Raw genomic sequence first — 12830 nt, forward strand, 5'->3', positions numbered from 1 at the left:
AGTAAAAGTGTGCCTGCAGGACCAGGTCCCTGCTCAGCATATTTGTTGAATGGGCACACCTGCTAAGAGAGCTGTGTAGGTGGAGACCACTCTGGTGGAGTGGGCCTTGACCTTCAGTAGCCAAAGGTTTTCCTGCTTGTCAGTGACAACATCGTATGGCTGAAGCAATCCATCTTGCTATAGTCTGCTTAGAAACAGGAAACCCCTTTGAAGTTCCCGTAGGCTACAAACAACTGATCTGCTTTGCATATGTTGTTAGTCTTGTGTATGCAGAACTTGAGACATCGTTTGACATCGTAAAAATTTTATGATCTTTCCGTTGGTGTTTGAGGATTAGGGGAAAATGTTCTCAATATGACTGGTTCATTTAAATTAAAGTTGACAGAACCTTTGGAATAAATTTAGGATTAGTCCTAAGGATCACACTGTCAGTTTTCAATTGGAGAAAAGGTTGTTTGATCGTTGATGCCGCTTACCCGCTTTGCTGAAGTGCCAGAAGAAGTGCCGTTTACAGGAAATGTACTTTAGCTTTGCTTCGTTCAAACGGGTTTTTCATCAGTTGCAACAATACAATTTTGAGATGCCAAGGAGGGGGAGGAAGTTTCACTGGAGGACAATTCTGAAGAGTAATTTACGGAGTTGCTTTAATATACTCAAGAACCATAACGATGAAGAGTTACTGGTTTGACAAAACCTGGGAATGACAACTAGATGGACTTTTATGGATGAGTGAGAAAGACCAGATTTTGCTAGGAAAAGAAGATACGCAAGTATCAGCTTCGGTAATGATGTGAAAGGATGGATGTCTGCTTCCATAGAACAGATAAAAAACCTGTTCCACTGAAGATTATATGGTTTATTCGTGGTCTGTGCTCTGGCATTGGCGAGAATTTCTTGACATTCAAAGGGAATATATAATTTGGCAAACTCATAGAACTCATGAGCCAGGCCGACAAGAGAAGAGATGTTAGTTTGGGATCACTGAACTGGCCTTGGTTCATTTTTAACAGGGTCAATATTGGTTCCAAACAAACGGGAAGCTGCTCCGAGAGGAGCAGGAGCTCCGTAAACCAAAATTGGCGGGTCACCTGGGGGCTATGGGAAGGCCTCTGCAAGGCTCTCTTCGTCTACCTTAGAAACCTTGGGATCAGTGGAATCGGGGGTGGGGGCGATGGGGGAAACGTAAGCATAATTTCCTAACCATCTGAGAACAAATGAATTCCCTCAAAATCCTTTTTACAGTTGCCAACTGGTGAAGAACTGGCATTTGATGTTCTTGCTTGTCGTTAACAGGTCTAAGCACAGTTTTCTCCAGCGATGGAAAAGACGGTCTAGCGTATGCTGGTCAAGTTCCCATTCGCGGCCGGTTGCGCTGGTCCCGCTTAGTGAGTCTGCAAGGATGCTGGATAAGCCGGACACATGTTCTGCCCTGAGAGTTATTCTGTGTCAAAGGGCCCAGTTCAAGATCTCATGTGCTTCAAGGGATAGCGCTGATGAACGTGTTCCCCCAGGTTTAATCCTGTGATCTTGGTTAGGAAGGATTTTAGCACCAAGGAGATGGCCTTTAGCTCCAGTAAGTTGATATGGAGTGTTTGTTGAGAGGTCCATTTTCCCCTGACCGTCAGTCCTGGAGATGAGCACCCCTGCCCTTAGGATGCATCAGTCTGTACCACATATTCAGGAATCTGTGTCAGAAATGAGAGACTTTCAGAAATGTTGGGTGTATGTGACCACCATCACATGACTTGCCTCATTGTGGACATAATATAATTGACATAGTCAAAAGAGCTGTTGGTTTCTAGCCACTGGCTGTCCAACTCTTCCTAAAGTGATCTCATGTGGAGACGGCCGTTTGGTATGAGGGGGAATGCATACAGAGAGAATCCCCACAAAAGTCTTGTAGAGACAGCAGTCCTTTGGTGAGGCGCAGTGCTAGGACTGCGAATCCTTACCAGTCTGTCGTGGGAGGCGAAGGCTTTTATTTGGATTGTATCCATCACAGCTACCCCCCAAAAAAAGAAAAAGGTGGATGTAGGTGCGATGTGTGACTTTTGGTAACTAACTGAAAGGCCTAAGACATGTAAAAGAGATATACATGTTGCAGTATCTTTTGTTGTTTGCTGTGACATGCTTACCTTTATTAGCCAATCGTCTGCCTACAGGAATACTTGGACTCCTTCTTGCCTGAGATATGCTGCCACTGGAGCGAACATCTTGGTGGATACTCGAGGCACAGATCTTAGTCCGAATTGGTAGTGGATACCGGCTACCCTGAATCGCTAAATTTCCTGTGCTTGGTGTGGATTGGGACATGAAAGTAGGCATCTTGGAGATTCAAGGCCATCATAAGATCCCCTTGATTTAGAAAGTGTAGCACATCCAGAAGAGCAACCATATGAAATGACTTTTCATACAGTTGAGTTGAGTTGACGAAGATCTAAGATGGGGTGCCAGTCTGATGCGGAAGTAGTGAGAGTAGAAGCAAATTTTCCTCTGAGTTTTTGGGATGATTTCTATTGCTCCTTTGCATATCACTGTGGTTATTTGCGATAAGTGCGCTTTCAAATGGGAAGGTGGTTGTCCTTGCGGTAGTACACTCGACAGGGTTTGCTGTATCTCCAGTGAATGTCCTTGGGAGATGATATCAAGGACCCACCAGTCTGATGTGATCTGGGACTACTGGTGGAAGTATTTGGAAATTCTGCCCCCAATGTGAGTAGTCGAGGTGGGGGTGGTGGCCGGCACTTGCGGGGGTGGGGTGGGGGGGGTCACTTCTTATTGTCCCTGTCTCTGCCTCTATAGGAAGAGTTTCCTCGAGTGGGATGTTTGTATACTGCAGATGGTGGTTGCCTATAGGACTGCTGGTGTTGCTGGCAAGCAGTCTGGCGATGTGGTCATTGATAGGTTTGGTAATTTGACAACTTCAAAAAGAGGACACCTTGAACTAGGGCTCCCCGAAAGAGCTGCCTCTTCTATTGGAGAGTGCCCAGAGATCTGGCTGTTTCGGTTTCTGTATTGATGGACTGGAGTATGTGGTCTAGGTTTGTCAAAATAATTCACCATCATGTGTCATGTTCATCATTTTTGTCTGAATTTCAGGGCGGAAGGAAGTAGCTTCAAGCCATCCTTGGCGTCTGAGGACTGCCGCCCTGACTAGTTGTCAAAAGCCTGTGGGTGACATCTTTGCACAGTCTATTATTTCTGCTGAAATCTTTTCTCCCTCTCAGCATCTTTCGTGCCTATAGTTTTGCGTCCTCAGGTGAGAGGTCAATAAAAGTAGAGATGTCTGACCACATTTGTTGGTCGTAATGCCCCAGAATTGCCAAGTTTGCTGCTCAGACAGTGGTAGCCGCCACTGTATATAACTTTTTTCCGATACTGTAGAGGCGTCTCCCGTCCCTATCTGGAAGAGAAGAGAGGGGAGAAAATGAATTTCTCGAATGACACTGGGCCGCCTGTACTACAACAGAATCTGGATTTGGTTGGCCAATCAGACAAGCCGGAGAATTCACAGGCACTTTGTATTTATCTAGTCTAGGAAATGCTGCTGGTATAGAGGCTGGAGTTCTCATAACCGAGTCCTTCCTCCCAAATAAAGTGCACAATCGGGATAGCACAAACTGCTTTCCTAAGTTGGTCAGAGACAGCAGTGCAATTGCTTCGTTAGTATTGGGAGTGGGAATCTTTTGGTAGCCTGTACCATAATGCTATGAAATCCACTGATGTCCTCCGGTGGAGAATCAATTGGTGGTGAAGTAGAAGGGGATGGTTCTTGTATTTGGTAATAGTCCCACTCATTGGGAATTGAAGTGGTAGCCTCAATCTCACCTTCCTCCCGGTCGTCATCCTTGGGAGGATTTTCCATTGGAGGCTCAGGAATTGGAGCAGGCAAAGGTGGCAACGATGCGGAAGGTGCTGCAAGAAGAGGTGATGTAGGTGGTTTCTGGAGAGGTGTCTGCGGTAGTGGTGTGGCAGACGCTTATGGTGGAAATCTGTGGTGGTAATCCTGCAGCATATGCTGCTAGTAGGTAACTAGTGATGCTGGCATATGCACTGCAGGTTTTTGTTGCTGTTCCGTACAAGTCATTGTTGGTGTACATATTGATCAGTTGCATATTGCTGATCATAGTATTGCTGGTCCTTTGCATCCTCCTCCCGACACTAAATATGTAGGTCCTAAGGGCTATGAGCTGCTCCAAATGTTCCTTTGTCACTTGAACACTCTTCTTCCTCCTAATTAACATTTAGGAGATTATCTAGAGGGATAGGTGACACCTTACTGGGTGAGGTGTGAGACGGAAACAGTGCCTCTTGTGATGATTTGCACTTCGATATTAGCACCAAATGTACCAAAGACCGGTTAGCTGATGGTTCTAGATCAGACTTTGACAGTAATGTATTTAACAGTAATGATATTGCTGCCGCTCACGGGGCAGTCAGACGGTGTTGCTGTAGACTGTGGTGCAGTTGAGTGTTGAGGTCGACCAAGGTGCTGTCAATTGTGCTGACTTCGACACTGCTGACTGTGATGAATCCGTGGATGATCGGAACTTCGGTCTCAACTGGTTCTTTACCTGGAGTGCAGTTGACGGCATGGTTAGCTTAGACAATCTTGATGGATGCTACAATAGTTGAAAATGAAGATGACAATCATTGGCGAATCTGCCATAGAGAACGCTGATGTAGCTGCGCAAGCAGGGAACAGGGAGACTGCCGTCGACGATATGCTCACAACTGTCTTGTTGACAAAAAGAGCTTTTCTCTCTTTCAGGTGACAAAAGTGGTTTTGTTGACGCCAGGAGAGATCTAGCAGGTTTAACCTGGGCAGCCAGGTTTGTAGTGGAGGGTTCAGAATGACCCGTTTGAGGTTAGTGGTTTCTTAGAGGGTGGTGGACACTCCTCTACCCTAGACCTTGAAAGGTGGGTTTTCTTTGCTGCCTTACGGGAGGTTGGAGACTAACACTCCACAGATCTCTCGCTCTTTTTAGAGGCTACAGTCTTTAAAGAAGTGTCACGCTCCGCGTCAGATCGAGGGCATTCTTTTGTTCTAAGCTTCTGCAGACATAGCAGAAGTCTAGCCTCTGTATCTTGCAAAGTCTTGTGAGAAAAAGTACAGCAAATTTTACAATCCTTCAACTAGTAGTCAGGGTGAAGGCAATAGATGCAGTTCTTGTGAGGGTCATCAGAGTGAAGCCTCATTTTTCCACAGGTGCCGCAGGGTTGAAATAATCCTCTCTTGGCTGTGGTAGACATGGTGATTTAAGTCGGAGCAAGCTTAGTCAAGATTAGAAACGCTGGAAAAAGAAAAATTCCTGTCAAAGACTAGAAATCTGAAAAAAACTGAGCAGAGCTCAGGGAGACTACCGCCATACGACGTGCAGTAGAACATCTGAGAGACTGTTGCCTGTGTGGTGAAGGTTCTAAAGGGTGCTGCGCCTCACTTTATCGATTGACATACCACTCCCTTTTTAAAGATCTTTCAAATTGAGCAGAATTAGATTTCACATTACAAGTAAGGTGCAAATTGAGCTTGTACCTAGGGCTCTGTATGTGCAAATGTCTCCATCTTGGAAGAACGTGTTTGGCCAATCAAGTTCAGTACTGAGAGGTTATGGTCGTAAAGACTTGGGCCATATGTTATTCCCCTCTCGTAGCTGCGCACTTACAACCACCCGGCGTAATAACATGTTTTGTGTGATAAAAAGTTTCCCCTCCAACCGTTTCTTGCTCCTGATCTTATCAGCCAAACTGGAATGAGAGACTGAGTGTGAATACTCAATTTGACGTTTTAATGAATGGTGCAAACATACAACAATAAGCAAGCCAAGTCTTTCCCAGATCACTACCTACGGAATTAATGTCTGCAGCAATTCTTTTTTAGGAAATACAGGCTCTTCCATCTTTCTTTCAGAAACAAGCATTGACAAAGCCAATACGTTTCGCTTATGTAAGAGCTATTGGCTTTGCCAATCCTTTTTTGGCATCTTATAGAGTAGCGCGGCTGCTGTGCAGCATGGCTAAAAGTTATTAAAGAAGCGATTGCTCTTTGGAGTTTCCAAAAGATCGAAGGCAGGACTTCCCTTTCATATCCCCTGTGTACCTTTTTGGTAGGCTCTTTACAACTATGGCTCTCCATGGGGTTGATCTCTCTCTTCACTGCAATGGCTTTGTCTCGAAAAGGACGGTTTATGGCTTTGATAGTTTTCATACTAGTATTGGAAATACTATTGAATATAGAGTTTGAGGTGCGATCAGTGATTCACATAGTAACTAAATTGGCAGTTTTAAAAAGGAGAGGTTTGACAGATAGCCCACAGCCTCTAAGAGTGTGCTCAAGAAACTTTATTACAATGTGTGAAAACAGCAAAACAACTTATAAAAATACAGTTAATAAAACAAAACGTAAGTGTAAAGGAAACTTCCAGAATAAATGGCTCTCAATGGCAGACAGCTAACATTCTGTCACGTGTACGAGACGGAGAAGGCTCAACTCTAGCACAGGTACCTGGAGCCATGAGTCTTCACACAGCCTTGAATGTCACAAGTGTGTTTGAATAACCAGAAAAGCTGTCATTACTTCTATAAGATTAAACCAAACAAGATCACCATTTCCAAACGAAGATTGTGGTCTGAACAAGTACAACACGTTTGCAAAGTATCCTGGAGAAGGTAGCTTTGTAATGCCAGATTAAGTTTCTTGCACTCTGAATTGAATTCATTCAGCAGTTTAAAAGCATGGCACACAAAATGATCAAAACTCAGGTGCATATGTTTCTAACCTAAATCAATGAGCCTCACTGCAGATTTTCAGTGTAGTTCTGCTTGAGTGCACATAGATACAACAGAATGCAGAGTGGCGACTAGGTACACTTAAGACTACTGTTAAATCCAAGACTGTTTTCAATAAGTGGCACTTGACAAAGTGAACATTTAAAACAGACAACTGGGGGGGGGGGTGTCATGCAGGCTCTAACTGGGAGTCAGCTTTCTCCTTTACTATGTAAATAAATTAATGCAGAAGTACAAAACTACTTCTATCCATTGTAAATCACCCTTTTTCGAGCGATATAATATCTTCAATAGGGTCAATCACAGCAGAATCGTCCACGCTTTGTAAAGAGCTGGCTCAGATAGGACATGTCCACTCTTTGATGACCAATATTCACAAAACATCATCTTGGTTCCTCTCATGGGTCATGTCCTCTGTATCAAGTCCTAGCTTTCGTCTTTCACAGCCTCAAAGATTTTCTAAAATAATGACATGAAAGTTACTCAAAATTAAGGCAGCATCACTATAGAGCAGTGGGTCCTTCAACAACCAAGGAAGATTTTACCAAAGTCTTCCGGAAGCGTGACGTGATGAGGATGCAGTCCTGAGCAGCAAGGCTTTGTAATGCTGTAAAAGAGGGTAAGTGCATCAGCTCCTTCAGAGTCACAGACCGAGCAACCATCTCCAACGCACTGACTCCCAGAGGACCGAAGGCCTGGGATAAGACGAGAAACAAGAACATTAACATCTAGGCATCAACAGCTTGAATTTAGATAGCTTGTAAACTCATGGGCACATTGGATCACTTTGATACCAAACCAGCACGACTGCGCTGGTGTGTGGATACTACTTTTAACTTTGGACCAGTAGGCTCCATCCCATTATCAACCTGTGGATATCACCAACTCTTAATGTAGCACCGGAAACGGCTGCTACAACTGTACAACTGTACACTAGTATGCAAGTACTGCACCATCCCTGTGTATATCAGACAAAGCAAATCCCATTCCATCATAAACACGTCCTACCACAGTTCACTAAGAAAAAAAGCACAGTTAAAGCCCACAAGCCTGCTTATTTATATCTGAAGTGCTTAACTGATTGGAGAGTGCATGCGTCTGAGTGGGAGAAGGTGAAAACAAGTTAGATGAATGCATGTAACTGATCCATCGCATGCACTCACTTCTCACCTATTGATCCATCTATGCACTCACCCATTCATCTATAGTCTCTTGTCAATCCACTTCGTGTCTCTTGTATTCACCCACTCACCAAAGCTCACAAACATACAAATTCTGCAATCAACATAGAAGCATTTTATAAATATATTTTTAAAGACAATCCTATTGGCTTTCCACCCCTTTTTTGACTGTACTGCTCTTCTATTGACTGTAGATAGAAAGTTACTTACTTGTAATCCTAATTCTCTGCACACATGCAGGACCATAGGCCACTTTGTAAACAATGTTTTCATGAAAGAAAAAATGAATATAAAAACATGCTTATAAGAGCCAACATTTCATTTTTGGGTTTTAAAAATACATCCAAATTGTCAAATGAAGTCTTTAATACGTTTGGCTGAATCACCACTGTTGAAACCCTTTAAAGCAAAATAACCCTTGAACAATCTACACAGATAATTCGCTGCTGAAGTAAGCTTTGTTTTCTAGTTTTTAGAAAAGTACAGCTTTGAGTTCATTCACAGGTTTAACACCTCTTTCCACCACAAAGTGCAAGGAGGTAGAAACAGCATAAATAAGAAAAATCTTTCCACACTACTTTTTCCCCACTTTCCATGAAAAAATGCCACTTTAAAAATAATTTTTCAGGTCCCTCTAGCAAGCCCTGGGCAATCCACAATATGTGGGGAAAACATGAACGCAGATTTGGCTTTGATATCTTTTATAGAAAAAACTTTTAGTGCAAACTGGTCAAAATGTCAAAAACAGAGCTCAGCACTGGAAAAGGGGTACGCCAGTAGCAGTCACAGGATTAATTTGGTGCTCTTTGTGGGAAGATCTTTATGAGGGACCTCGATGTCAGGAGACTTTGCTGAAGTTGAAAGGAAACACTTAGGCGCATCTGTACGACTTTGGCCAAAAATAGTTTATCCCCTGCTCCCTTTTGCTTTGCGTACAACAAAGAAGGTATTGTTTCTTCCCTGGAATCCCAGTTCTCTCTCAGGGTAATCTCCATTGAAGTCATTAGCACTGACTAGTCCCGCCCACATGCAGGGTTCATGGAGAGCACTACTCAATGTCTTCTTAAGTGCAGGTGTTCGCCTTTCTTCAGGAAGGCCTGGAGAAACACTTAAGACATGAATAATTTGCAGCCTATAAGAAAGGCTACAATGACCAATTTCTTCAGATTGCATTTAAAAAAGGGATATATATATATATATATACCACCAGAACCTTTCCCTGTACGAAAGGAGCAAGCCCACACAGGTTCACAAGGGTTTTCCTTCCTTTAATTTCAGTGTCATGAGTGCGGCATGACCGGTTTCGGCACTATTGCCTTCATCAAATGCCTTCATCATTGTTATAACTTGCACTGTCCATATTTATATGTGTGTGTGTGTGTGTGTGTGTGTGTACAAGGCTTTTCAAGCCAAAACGCGTAGACGTTTGTCTGCCTTTTGCAACTTTACATTAAAATTTAATTTTGCTTCTCTACAGAGTGTCGTCTCCCGAGTGATTTTGTTGTGGAGCAGCTTTGCGCATATAATATATGTATATATATATATATTTTCCAGCACAACCCACTTCAGGAGTCATGGGCGCTCTATGGCGGTGCGTTCAAGGTACGGCAGGGTTAAGCCGTTATTCATTCGTCTTCGTTTGCCCGTTAAGAGCTTCCTCGCGCACTCCCAGAAGGACAAGGCTTTATCAATGTTCGTATGTTACAATTCCTTTAATTTCAGCATGCCAGATACAAAAGAAAACTTAACGCGTTTGTCTCAACGGAGACCTTGATCACGAGACTAGCATTAGCTCAAAGGTTGTCAATGTGTTTTAAACTAACATTCAAAAAAAGAGTGACATCATTTCCTGAGGGAGTGCCGCTAAGCATTCTGGTAATGGTAGTACATTACGAAATTTCTTAATTTTAAGTTCGAATTCATGGCATATAACAGTCCTAATTCAAATTAATGAAATCGCGAAGATTTTCAGTTAAACTAGAATTGGTGACCCGCATTAGTGTTGTCCGGCCCTCCAGTGGGCCATTACATAATTCTCTTACGATACTATGATATAGGTTATAACTAGCACAACCAATCAATTCAAACAGAATTAGAGCCCTCCAGTGGGCCTTATTCTAGAACCTGTTGTAAAAAGCCCCTGCCTCGCATGATAACCCGTGCAAATTTCTTGAAATTAAACAAAAGTGAATAACCTAAAGAGTATATAAAGTGTGGAAGGCCAATGTCAATGTCCTTATCTGCTTCGCCTTTCCCTTGACATTTGTAATGTCCAGTTATGTTTACAGTTTATTAACGGTTCACAGATGGTAATGGAGTTCTTCGTCCTGATTCAATCCAAAAGGGGTCAGAGTTCTGAAGTTAAGGATATGTTTGGATTCCTTTTGCCTGAGAGTTCTCTCTCGATCTCCTCCTCTCGGGTGTGTTCCTACGGCTTCCACTGCATAAAATTTTAGATCTTTCCATTTACCTTCGTGCTCCTTTTCCATGTGTTTTGCCACAGCGTTACTTCTGTCAGTGTTAATTGTGGCCCGAACATGTTCTAAAATTCGCTTCTTTAGTTCGCACTTGGTGCTTCCAACATACTTCAACGAACAAGGGCATTCGATAATGTATATAACGAATTGACTTTTACAATTGATTAGTTATTGGATCTTCCATTTCCGTTTGTTGGCCATCTCCACTTCCTTCATATTCTGAGCAATTGTACAGACCTTGCAGCTCGTGCATTTAAAGAAACCCTTAGGTTTTAACCAAGTTTCTTTTTTGTTTTGATTTCTGAAGTGGCTGCGAATCAATTGATCCCTTAGATTTTTAGTTCGTCTATATGGAATGTTGGGATGATCACCCACAATCGATGAGGATCCATGCGTAAAATATGCCAGTTTTTACGTAGTATTTTGATCAACTGTTGATTTTCTGTTGAGTGGGTGGTTATGAACCTTATTTGATTGTCTTCCTTTAGTTTGTTTTTCATTTAGCAAATCTGTTCTGTTGATAGCCACTGTTCGTTGCAAAGACGTCTGGATAATTTTGGAGCTGTAGTTTTTTTTTTAAACATGTTATTGCCTGGTTGCGATGTTTCAGCCATTCTTCTTCTCTTGAACATATCCTTTTGATCCTGAGAAATTCCCCATAGGGGATATTTTGTATCAGACTTTTTTGATGGAAGGATTCTGCATGTAATACTGCATTTGTTGCAGTGTCTTTGCGATGTAAGGTTGTAAGCACTGTATTGTCCAAAACATAAATTTCAGTGTCCAAAAACACCACTTTTTCATCACTGAGGTTATATGTGAATTTCAAGTTAAATTCAGAGTTGTTCAAGACCTCAAAGTATTCTGCAAACTCTTAACTGGTTCCTTCCCATATAATCAATAGATCGTCTATACATCTAAACCAAGCTATGGTTTTATTTACATAGACATCATTTTCAATCCTCCAGGCCCATGTTTTCTCCCATAGGCCCATGGTCAGACAAGCATACGATGGACTAAATGAAAAACCCATGGCCGTGCCTTTTATTTGGCGATAGATTTCCTCGCCAAACATAAATGTGTTTTGTTCTAGGCACAACTTTATCATTTGTAGTAACATCCCGTTGTGATCTGAAAATTGTATGTTTCTTTCAGCCAGAAAGTGTTTACATGCTTCTAGCCCAATGTCATTTTGAATGTTTGAATACAATGATATTACATCCATTGTTACTAACTTGTATGTGGTTTGCCATGGGGTATTCTGTAGATGTCTCAGCAAGTCTCCTGTGTCTTGTAAATAGGAAGATACATTTTTGACATATGGTAATAAGAACATATCCAGAAAGTTGGCCATGGGTTCTAATAAGGCTCCTTTCACTGAAATTATAGGCCTTCCCGGTGGTTTGATTGGATTTTTGTGTATTTTGGGAAGAAAGTATATTGTAGCCATTTTTGGGTGTTCCATTTTCAGATATTTTACTTCTTCGTCATCCAATAGATTTTGTTTGCTCCAAGAGTCCAGTTTGAGGTCTAGTTCTTCCTTCCATTTTTTTGTGGGGTTAGATTTCAATTTTTCATAGTATTCTTTGTTTTCCAGCTGTGAATACGCTTCTTTGATGTATGCTTCTTTCTCCAGGATGACGATGTTTCCTCCTTTGTCTGCCCTCTTTATTTCAATTGAATCATCGTTTTTTAGTTCAAATAATGCACTGCATTCTTCATATGAGAGATTGTCTTGTTTCTTGGAGTGATTAATTTGGTAAAGATCTTTGATAACACACTTGTGGAATAGATCAATTTTATTCCCTTGTGGTAATTGTGGATAGAATTTCGAGTTGGGCTTCTTGTAGCTGCAACCGGCTCCCAATTGATTGCAATAGGTTCGTACTTCACCTCTCTCATATTCTGGGTCTTTGTCTAGTTCCATCAGGGTAACAAAGTGTTCTGCGTCTTGTGCTCGTAGATCCATTTCTGGTATTTCAATGATCTTTCGGTGTTTGGCCATGTTGGGGTTTTCCGCAAACAGCTTTGCTAATTTGATTTTGCGAATATATTTATATAGATCTATTCTTGTTTCAGCTAGGTCAATTCCAGTGGTGGGGCAGAAGTTTAGACCACGTTGGAGAAGTTTCATTTCCGTTTCAGTCAATGTCTTTTTAGAGAGATTGATTACTTGTAATTCCTGATTTTCACTTTCAACGGTTTCCTCTAAGTCTGTTAATTCCATTTTTGTCGCATGCTCCTTGTCATTGTTCCCACTCGAGTAGTACTGAAATTTGTGTTGCCGCTTGCCTCTTCTTGTGCGTTTCTGCGGGCACCTCCGCGTCCTCTGCCCCTTCCCAGGACTGTTGGTTGGTGGTGTTTCCCAAGCTCTTTTCCCAAT

At 42.2% G+C, this 12830-nt stretch overlaps 1 protein-coding gene across 1 annotated transcript in view; it reads right to left on the reverse strand.

Annotated features, from left to right (window-relative positions):
- Positions 1-6327: 6327 nt before the first annotated feature.
- Positions 6328-12830, reverse strand: part of LOC146813672 (cysteine-rich protein 3-like) — a 596787-nt gene continuing 590284 nt past the window's right edge. Inside the window, exon 8 of the mRNA XM_085610169.1 lies at positions 6328-7484. The gene's annotated coding sequence lies outside the window, so the exon portion shown is untranslated. The remainder of the gene's footprint in view (positions 7485-12830) is intronic.

Source organism: Triturus cristatus, chromosome 6 (genome assembly GCF_964204655.1).
Source record: "Triturus cristatus chromosome 6, aTriCri1.1, whole genome shotgun sequence".
NCBI lineage: Eukaryota > Metazoa > Chordata > Amphibia > Caudata > Salamandridae > Triturus > Triturus cristatus.